This window comes from Branchiostoma floridae, chromosome 15, assembly GCF_000003815.2.
Source record: "Branchiostoma floridae strain S238N-H82 chromosome 15, Bfl_VNyyK, whole genome shotgun sequence".
Lineage (NCBI taxonomy): Eukaryota > Metazoa > Chordata > Leptocardii > Amphioxiformes > Branchiostomatidae > Branchiostoma > Branchiostoma floridae.
In genome coordinates this window covers 12997540-13006565 of record NC_049993.1, presented here as the reverse complement: position 1 = coordinate 13006565, position 9026 = coordinate 12997540, and positions in this window count along the sequence as shown.

Here is a 9026-nt window from a genome sequence, read left to right as displayed (position 1 = left end):
GGTACTTCGGCAGGATCAAACGACTTCTCAGCAGGTGTTTTTCCAGACTTGTCTTACCGGCTCTAGCATCTCCGAGGAACGAAACGGTGCTGTGTCGGGCTGGTAAACTGCCTCTGGGGGCATCTTGTTGAAACGCGTCTCTGGCAGCAGAGGAACCTGCCAGGTGAAGTGGTAGGATGAAGTTGAGGTTCAGTTCACTGTTGATGGTCTGCCATGTATAACTCGCGAGAAGTGATCTTCTCTCGGCCAAACTGCGGAAAAAATTAAATCGCTTAATACATGTATTAGTAATACGTTGCGTATGTAATACTGCGGATCGACAATACTTTCTCATTTTTCACCGGCCTCGAATCATTTAGGTTCGCTTGATTACTGTAGCATGATGTCGAAACACACTACTCATGGGCTTCGATAGCTATGTGAGCAGGCATCTGATTTCCAGGTACCTTATATCAGCAGAAAACAATGCACTTATTAGCTCGTTACGAATGCCCCAGAAAAAACGGAAGTGTGTATCGAACGTTTTGTATCCAGAGCGAAACGCGGAAGTAAGAAGAGGAACTAAAGAGGTAATAGTCAAACCAAGGACTTGGTCAAACAGAACAGATTTCCAACTTCGTGACAGAGCTGGGGGTGTAGATTAAGACAGAAAACGTTTGTTAACAACGTAGCTAGTTTATCAATCGCTCTCAGCTCGTTGTATTTCTTGCAACATAACATACGTGACCGTTTAATCAATCGTATGCCTCACGCCATTTTACACCTGCCAATTTCCTTACAGTAGCCATCTTGCTAATTATAATGGATCACGTGTCAGCCATAAATCGTGCAGCGTGACAACGCCAATAATAACTTACTTATTAAAGCAACTACACATAGCCCTAGCGGCTTTACCCAACTCCCGTAATTTCGAGGTTATCCAAGCATGCCATGGCCGCAGCACTCAAAATACGGGAATATAGACCGACGACCAAAAGCTTGGCTAGCTAGTTAGCTAGTTTTATCACTAACAAATAAGCTCCGTTGCATTGAAGACGTACGTCAACTTGGAGAAGGTTATGGGGAGGAAGTCGATTTTAAGAAACCTTAAAGAAGGAAAACAAATCACGACAGAAGGATCTATGATTGTTTGTGTCGATGGGAGACACGAACTTGGTACCCGTACTTATCAATCACTGTAATCCAGTTACATATGACGTAGGACGTGGCGTATACATGCATAATCTAATACTCACTTGTCTGCTTTTTCCATACTTTCGCGCGTCTTTTCAACTCTTTCAGTAGCTCTTATTGAGGCAGCCATCTTGTCAACAATTGAAGAGTGTACAGGTGTTACAAGGGGGCGCCGTACTGTTTACGTTTCTCCACGTCACAACCTGTTATGGGACGGATCCATCTTAAACATAAGGGGGTGGCATTCTACTGTACTCATTGATTACCGTCTTAAGTGAAAGGACTGCCTTGATCTTATGACTAAATTTTTCTTCAATCGTCAAGGGAGGTGCGCTAGCAATCCATCCATATTAAATGCCCCGGTATTAAGGTTTAGATATATAAGAGGAAGGTACAAGCAATTACCTGTTAAGGAGGGTATATGTAAGTACTGTACAAGGAATGCAGTTGAATATGAAATGCACTTTATTTGTCATTGTCCACATTACAGTACCGAAAGATATAAACTACCCAATCTAGTCAACAAAATTTTCCCCAGCTTTGCACATCGTACCAAACTCCAAACAAAAAACAGTCTTCCTGCTAATACCACTTAATGCATATATCTCCAACGGCAATTTCATCATCATATCTTTCACAGAATACAGAAAAGAAAGCAAACCCAATAGCAACCGTTTTAGATTTGTATACGTAGTAGCACTAGATGATGACTTTTATTTCGCTTTACGTTTGTTTCATTACTGTATTTTATACCCTATTATTGTTTTTATCCTTATTGCATTCCTGTGCATACTTATGTTCGGGCATGAATTTGCAATTAACATGATATATATTTACATCATAACATAATTGTAAAAAATGCACTCAGATTAATGACAAAAGACATAATTAAAAGGAGCTACACCATTCTTATATTTTTCATCTGTACACAGGGCCTGCTTTTGATATAAGTGTTACTTACGATGTACAGGCGTCAACATTCTTTGCAAGAGCTTGAGAGATGAGAGAACTGTACAAAGGGCTCTCCGATAATGATAATGCGTATCCATGTTAAGCGGCATGAACTCTACACCCCAGTATATATACGAACTCCAAGATTCGATCCACGTATTATGGAATATGAATATAGAAACATACAATGACTTAATTCAAAATCTGATCATTGTGTTGTTACTTTTGCTCCAACGCTAGCAGGCTGCATTAATTCAGCAGCATCCGGCCTGTCTATGTCTATCAAAGCCCTGTGGATTTGGTCTGTATTAGCTGTTGGTGTATTCTTACTATACATTTCTAGAACCATCTCTGTCGGGTTGTGCTTGGTCTCGATGTAGCAGATGTCCTGGAAGCACAGCCCCAGTTCGTCAGCCAGTGCCCTCCAGTTGTTCCCAAAGATGGGCGAGGGAGGGTCCAGGAGGATGGACAGGTGTTGGGTGGTGCTGTGATCCAAGAGGGCACTAGCACCTGCTTGGGGGAACGAGAACTTGTTTTGTTTTCTGACATGCATCTAAGACGGCATACCAAGAAGTCAAAGCTCTAGATGGTTTTAATGTGGTGGTAACAAACTAACAAAATATGAGATGAAAAATAGCAACATACTCACTTTTCTGTTCAGAAGTTTTGCTACTTTCTCCAGTCTTCATCTGCTGAGCAGCATCCAGTGTCGGTTGCTATGGAAAGGAAAAGGTGCGTTGCAAGTTATTCTACCTCATTCCGGTTTTGAAATATATAAATGGTCTTTTTGTGACTTTTATCCCAAAGGTTGCATTACAATTTGTGTTGGCGAAAATTGAACTAATTCATTCTTTGATTCTAACTAATGGACAAACAAGATGCCTGGTACTCACTCCTTTTCCAAAATCCACCCCAAAGGCTTTTCCTCGGCACATCAGCGTCACTTTCTCTCCAGGTCGTGGGAGCTCTTCGTCATGTCCTGCTATCCTCAGGATGTGTGGAAGGCTGTCTCTCTCTCCTTCGTGCTTACATGAACCGCACGCTGGGCATGGAAGCCCAACTGTGTAGTTCAGGTAAGGGAAGTCCCTGTCTCGGATCTGCTGTAGGTCCTTGTGAAGCCTGGACAGTAGAGAATGAGGACCTCTGTTTGGAGCACACTTGACTGTGACCTGAATCATGTTCTGTTCCAAGGACTGGCACACGAGCTCTACTTTGTAGTAGAAATCATGTCCCTGGTAGAATCTGCCCACGTTTCTGTACACATCTCGGTAAGCATCACGGCCAATGTCGTGGGTTTTCTGTGATATTGACAGACATCGGGCAAGCAGACGCAGAAAGATGACCTCGGGGTAAAACCTGTAGAACTTGAAGTAGAGAATCGTGTCCGAATCTACTGGGTCCCAAAATGCCAAAGCACCACGATTAGTCTCCTTGGTGTCTTGCTTGTCTCTCTTTGCCACAGTCAAGTCAATTGTTTCGAGAAGCAAGGGCACGAGAAACTGCTCTTGTGAGATCGGACAGAGAATGTCATATCTCTCGAACAGTGCGATGGTGCACAGGAAATTCTCCGCCGTCAAAAATTTCCATACTCTGCGTAAAGTACTGACGTGAACAATTCCAAGCTCATGATCATCACAATTCAGCTCCACAAGCTTTACAACAAGTTGAACCAATGCTTTCAGATTCAAGACTACAACATCATTCATAACCTTGATCTCCCCAATTTCATTAGAAAACTTCAGAATCTCCTCGAACTCTTCTGCCTGATCTTCAGCCTCAAGAACACCTTCCTGTCTCAGCTTGTCAAACAAGGTATGTTTGTCCATGAGACACGTGTCTGTAGAACTGGATTTGTACTTACTGACGAAGTCACTGACTTTGAGCCACTTGATAGGAACTTGTTTTCTGGACTGGAAGGATGAAGATGCAACTTCTATGATGGTTTTTCGAAGGAGAAGGGCCTGTTCATCTTTTCGAATTTGGGTGGAATTTTCCACGCAGAACACAACATTGTTTTGGCTACCCGGTTTTCCCACAATGAATTCGGTAAATTTTTCATTGCTTAGCAATGCGATGCTTACCTTCTGCGATAAGAATATACTCCTATCTTTAGGCAAGCTGTCCGTGTGTGTTCCAACAATAAAGATGTGTGGATGGGGGTTTTGCATATGGACTATCACAGACTGGACCCAGTAGCAAATACGCCTGATGTAGCCTGGCTCCTGTTCTAATCTTTCCATGTTGAAGACAATCAGGTGAATTGATAGATTGGATAGAAACAGATGGTGTGTGCAGTGATAGACAGCATCTCCAGCAAAGTCAATCAGGGTAAACTTAAGAGGCAAGTCCTTCATTTGTTTCATGGTTTTGATGCTCCTACTGATTAGAAATGATGGATAGCTTCCCATTTCTTGAGATGCCAAATATATCCTTTGCCTTTCTACTTGTACAAGAATAAGCAAGGCGACCATATTTGGCACCATATAATAAGCATCTTTCCATGTGGATGGTAAAACAATCCGCCAGCCAAGGAGCCAACCCATGGCAAGACCGTAGACAAAACCTATTGGACCCATGAAGATTTGTAATTGAAGAATTCGTCGAAAGGAATTGCATAGTTGTGAAATGATATGATAACACGCAGTATCAGTTGCACCAATTACAAACCCACCAACGAAACTGAGTAAGTAGTTTATGTGTTCACTGGCGTCGATCGCAACATTTGTGATACCCCAAGCTGCTGGTAGCAGCGCAAGTAATGCCGAAGTTAAGCATCCACTACATGAGAGGACACTCAAAAGACTAGCGACAGCGAAAATATATGTTGGCCCATCTACAATCAAGTTAAGCTGTGAAGGCACATCGTTCAAATGTAGTTGTGAAGGCGGGCATATGAGGCAGAAGGCCATGGCAATGCCAGGTTTTACTCCCATTGGCCACGGCATCACAAGGAGAAACGAAAGTACCACTGCGGCAATGGCAAACAGAAAGAACTGAAGATGTGGATACCTCACTGACTGGTTATTCCCGAATAACAGGAAGATATTGAGGAAGCCATTCCTTCTTACGTAACAATCGCCAATGACGAAATATATACTTAAGTAAATTCCATCATTGTTTCTTTGGCCGAACATTTTCACAGTGCCCGTTACAAGTAAAAACACAACACCGAATCCCAGTTGAAAACCGACTGACCCGGGAACAATGGCAACTACCGCAATAGTTAGCGCGTAGTTCAACAACGCAGTCACGGCTGGTCGTGGAAATAGTGGGCGATTGACAACGGACTCAGCCTGTTTTAGAATTTCTTGGGCTACATACTGAGCGCGGCCGGTGTTATATCTACTGTAGGGCCCTTCGTGTACTGTTTGCCAACCTTCATTCACCTCCGTTACATCTGTTTGTACCAAATCAAACTCAAGTCCTTTCGTCGGTTCTTCAGTGGGATCAAAAGACTTATCGAGCAGGTGTTTTTCCAGACTTGTCTTACCAGCTCTGGCATCTCCCAGGAACGAAACGGTGCTGTGTCGTGTCGGTAAACTACCTTTGGGTGCATCTTGTTGAAAGGTATCCCTGGCAGCAGAGGTACTAACCAGGCTATGAGGCAGGAGGAAGTTCAGATTGAGTTCACTAATGACGGTCTGCCACGCTTGACTGCCTACGAGTGACCGTTTCTCGGCTGAACTGCATGGAGAAAGAAAACGATGGAAATTTAAGTTGGTAATTACCTCCATGAAAAATGGAGGTATAGTTTATGGTGTGTCTGTCTCTGTGTGTGTGTGTGTGTGTGTGTGTGTGTGTGTGTGTGTGTGTGTGTGTGTGTGTGTGTTTGTGTTTCCGGATATTTGTGGTCACCATAACTCTAGAAACTCTAGATGGATGGATTGTAATGATATCTGACATGTGGGTAGGTGTTGCAAAGATGAAGGTCAGGGTTGATTTTGGGTCTACTGGTGAGTGACCTTGGTACTGCAGCAGAACTTCGATTTTTTGTGTCTTTTGACCTGGACATGCTATGGTCTTGATTTTTTGGTGGCAGATAGCTTGTGATGTAAGAAAAGAAGTGATGTATGTTTTGGCACCCTAGCTCTGGAATTGTAGGGGCAATTTTGTCAAAATCTTCCAAGGAGCATAACGGAGTATATGAATGATGGGTTTCCATAATATTTATCATGCAGGTATCTTTGGCAGAGATGTACATAATGAGGTGCAAATTATGCAAATGTGGACTTAATTTGCATACTTCATGAGAAAAATCTATATTCACGGTAGAAGATTCAGATACTGATTATGCAAATAAGTCCCTAATTTGCATAATATTGCATAAAATTAATGTGAAAGTGTCCTAATTCATCTAACTACATGTAGTAAATGATTGGATTATCAACATTGTGACCTGTGTTAGTTAAAGGTGTACACAACCAAGCATAAATTATGCCGATGTAAAAGTCATTTGCATAATCGGAATATTTCATGGAGGTATGAGGTCTCCAAACTCTTGTTAGTACATTGAAGGGCATAGTATAGATTAGTAAATATATGTCCAGATGTAACCAGAATAACCTACTAACGACAAAAGGTGTGCGGCTGGTGGTAAGATCAGTTACAAATGTCCACCACCAACATGAAATAGTAGCAACTAGGTCTCATCAATACCTACCAACATACCAAATATCAATACAATCCATCCAGGCGTTCTTGAGTTATGGTGGTCTTCTACAAACACACACACATACACACACACACACAAACGCTACCCAAAATATAACCTTCTTGGCGAAGGTAATGACTTGGTTACAATGAACACGCGAAGTCGGGACAGTTCTAATCTACAAAACCAATGAGACACCTGATATTGGCCATACAAGAGCGATCACACGTGACGTGTGACGTTGCGCAAACACTAGTCTTGAGAAAACATGAGGAACTACTGCTAACCAAGAGAGCACAAACTTCCTCCTCAAACATTTCTCGTGGTGGTTGAAATTCTTCATCAAGTTTGGGACCGTATTTGTCCCAAAATTTGTTAACTTAACGCATTAGGATTTTTCATGATCATGTAAATGACGGGGCAATGTTAGCTAGCTATTAGCATTAAAACAAGAATGCCTAACTCAAAGGTGGTACCGACGTTCGGTATAGCGGTGCATGTAACTGATTCATTGAGAAAAGCAACATGTAATTCAAAATACCAAATACAACTTCAAAATAATGCGGGAATATTTTGGCTCCACCGATTGTTTAGACACCCCTCATAACATACATACGGTATGTAACCGATACTGTTTGAACCTGTCGTCAGCTGTCGAAGACATGTAACTTGAAAGAGGCTTGATTCAATCAGTTTATCAACCACAGCCATATTGTATTTTTGTGACGTAACGCCCAATGATAACAAACTCACTTGTCTCCTTTCACCTGAGTCTCGTGCGTCTTTCCAGTTCTTCCTTGGGCTGCAGCCATTGCCATCTTGTCAGGAATGGAACAAGCGTCAACTGACACTTTTCGGGGCGTCGTACTGTTTGCTTTGTTCCTTATATATAATTAGCGTCACGATCTGTTTTGGACTGACTTGTGACCTTGTGCATGCCTTGATGATGAACTAGGTCAGAGACTCGAACTTCTGCTTCTACTACTTCAATCTGGGATTGTTAGTGGACGGAATACAACGCTGTGTGCTCGAGCTCACTTCTCAGATTCACGAACAAAGAGGTGGAACCAGGGATTTAAGGTCCCCTCTCACTTGACGTGGGGCACGCTTGCGGCATTGCTGCGTTCGTTCACTGCGGCACTGTTGTGTTAATTTCGCCGATTTTGTCTTGCACTCACACTGACGTGTGGCACTTTTGCGTTTCTAGACTAAATGAACATGTTATTGACAATTGCAGCGTTGTCAATTCATAAAAAAATCGCTCAAAAATGACGAGAATGCCCAAAGATGAGATTTATAATGAAAAGATTTCCCTTATGATAATGAATTATATGATGCATATGCTATAGATAACCTTGAAAGACTTTTACGGTAAAGGAAATGACCCGAATGAACAGACACGAACCATATACCAGATTTGACTCCATGTGTACGTTTTGCACCATGTAACGTTATGTATAATGATGTATGTTTATATGTTTACCAAGCTCCTTGATGTTTATTCACCAATTTTGCAAATTTTTAAAATGAAAATATTTGATATTTCATACTTTTTTGTAAGACGCGGAGTATTTTCATTGTCGTCGGATGGCTTGCCAGCCTATTGATGATGTCTAAGTCTATCATATTTGTAAAAAGTGAGAAAAAAATGGCCCATGGGTTTGAATAACTGCAATTTTGTATTTTATCGGCGGCAGCCTACCAGCAATGATTACACTGCTTGTAACGTTATAACGCAAACTCCAAAGCAAACGTTATCATATCACATAAATAATTTCTTTTTGAACGTTGTACGATAATCTTTTTCTCTACATCCGTAGATTAATCGATAAACCAGTTACTTATTTTTTTGTTTTCAAGTATAAAATACTGACCTACTTTCCATTAAATAAATCAAAATATGTTCTTTTAAGTTTACTCTGAATACGGATACAAGGTAAGTTTTGTGGAATTCTCAATGCTGTAACTGGATCGAAAACCGCTGTAAAATTATTAGAAATGTATCTAAAATAGCTTTTCGGTGATAAAAGGATGTTTACTTTTGATTCTTGGTGTTAAATAGGCAAAATATATTCTTGATACTGTTTAGGGCGTGGTGGCGGTACTGTGGGGGCATTGTTGGGGCACTGTTGGGCACCGTTGGGGCACTGTTGCGGCACTGTTGCGGCATCTTGCCAATTGCGTTATTTTTAAACTTTTTAAAAAACGTCGCGCTTGCTTGCGGCACCTCTAGGTTTGCTTGCGGCACCTC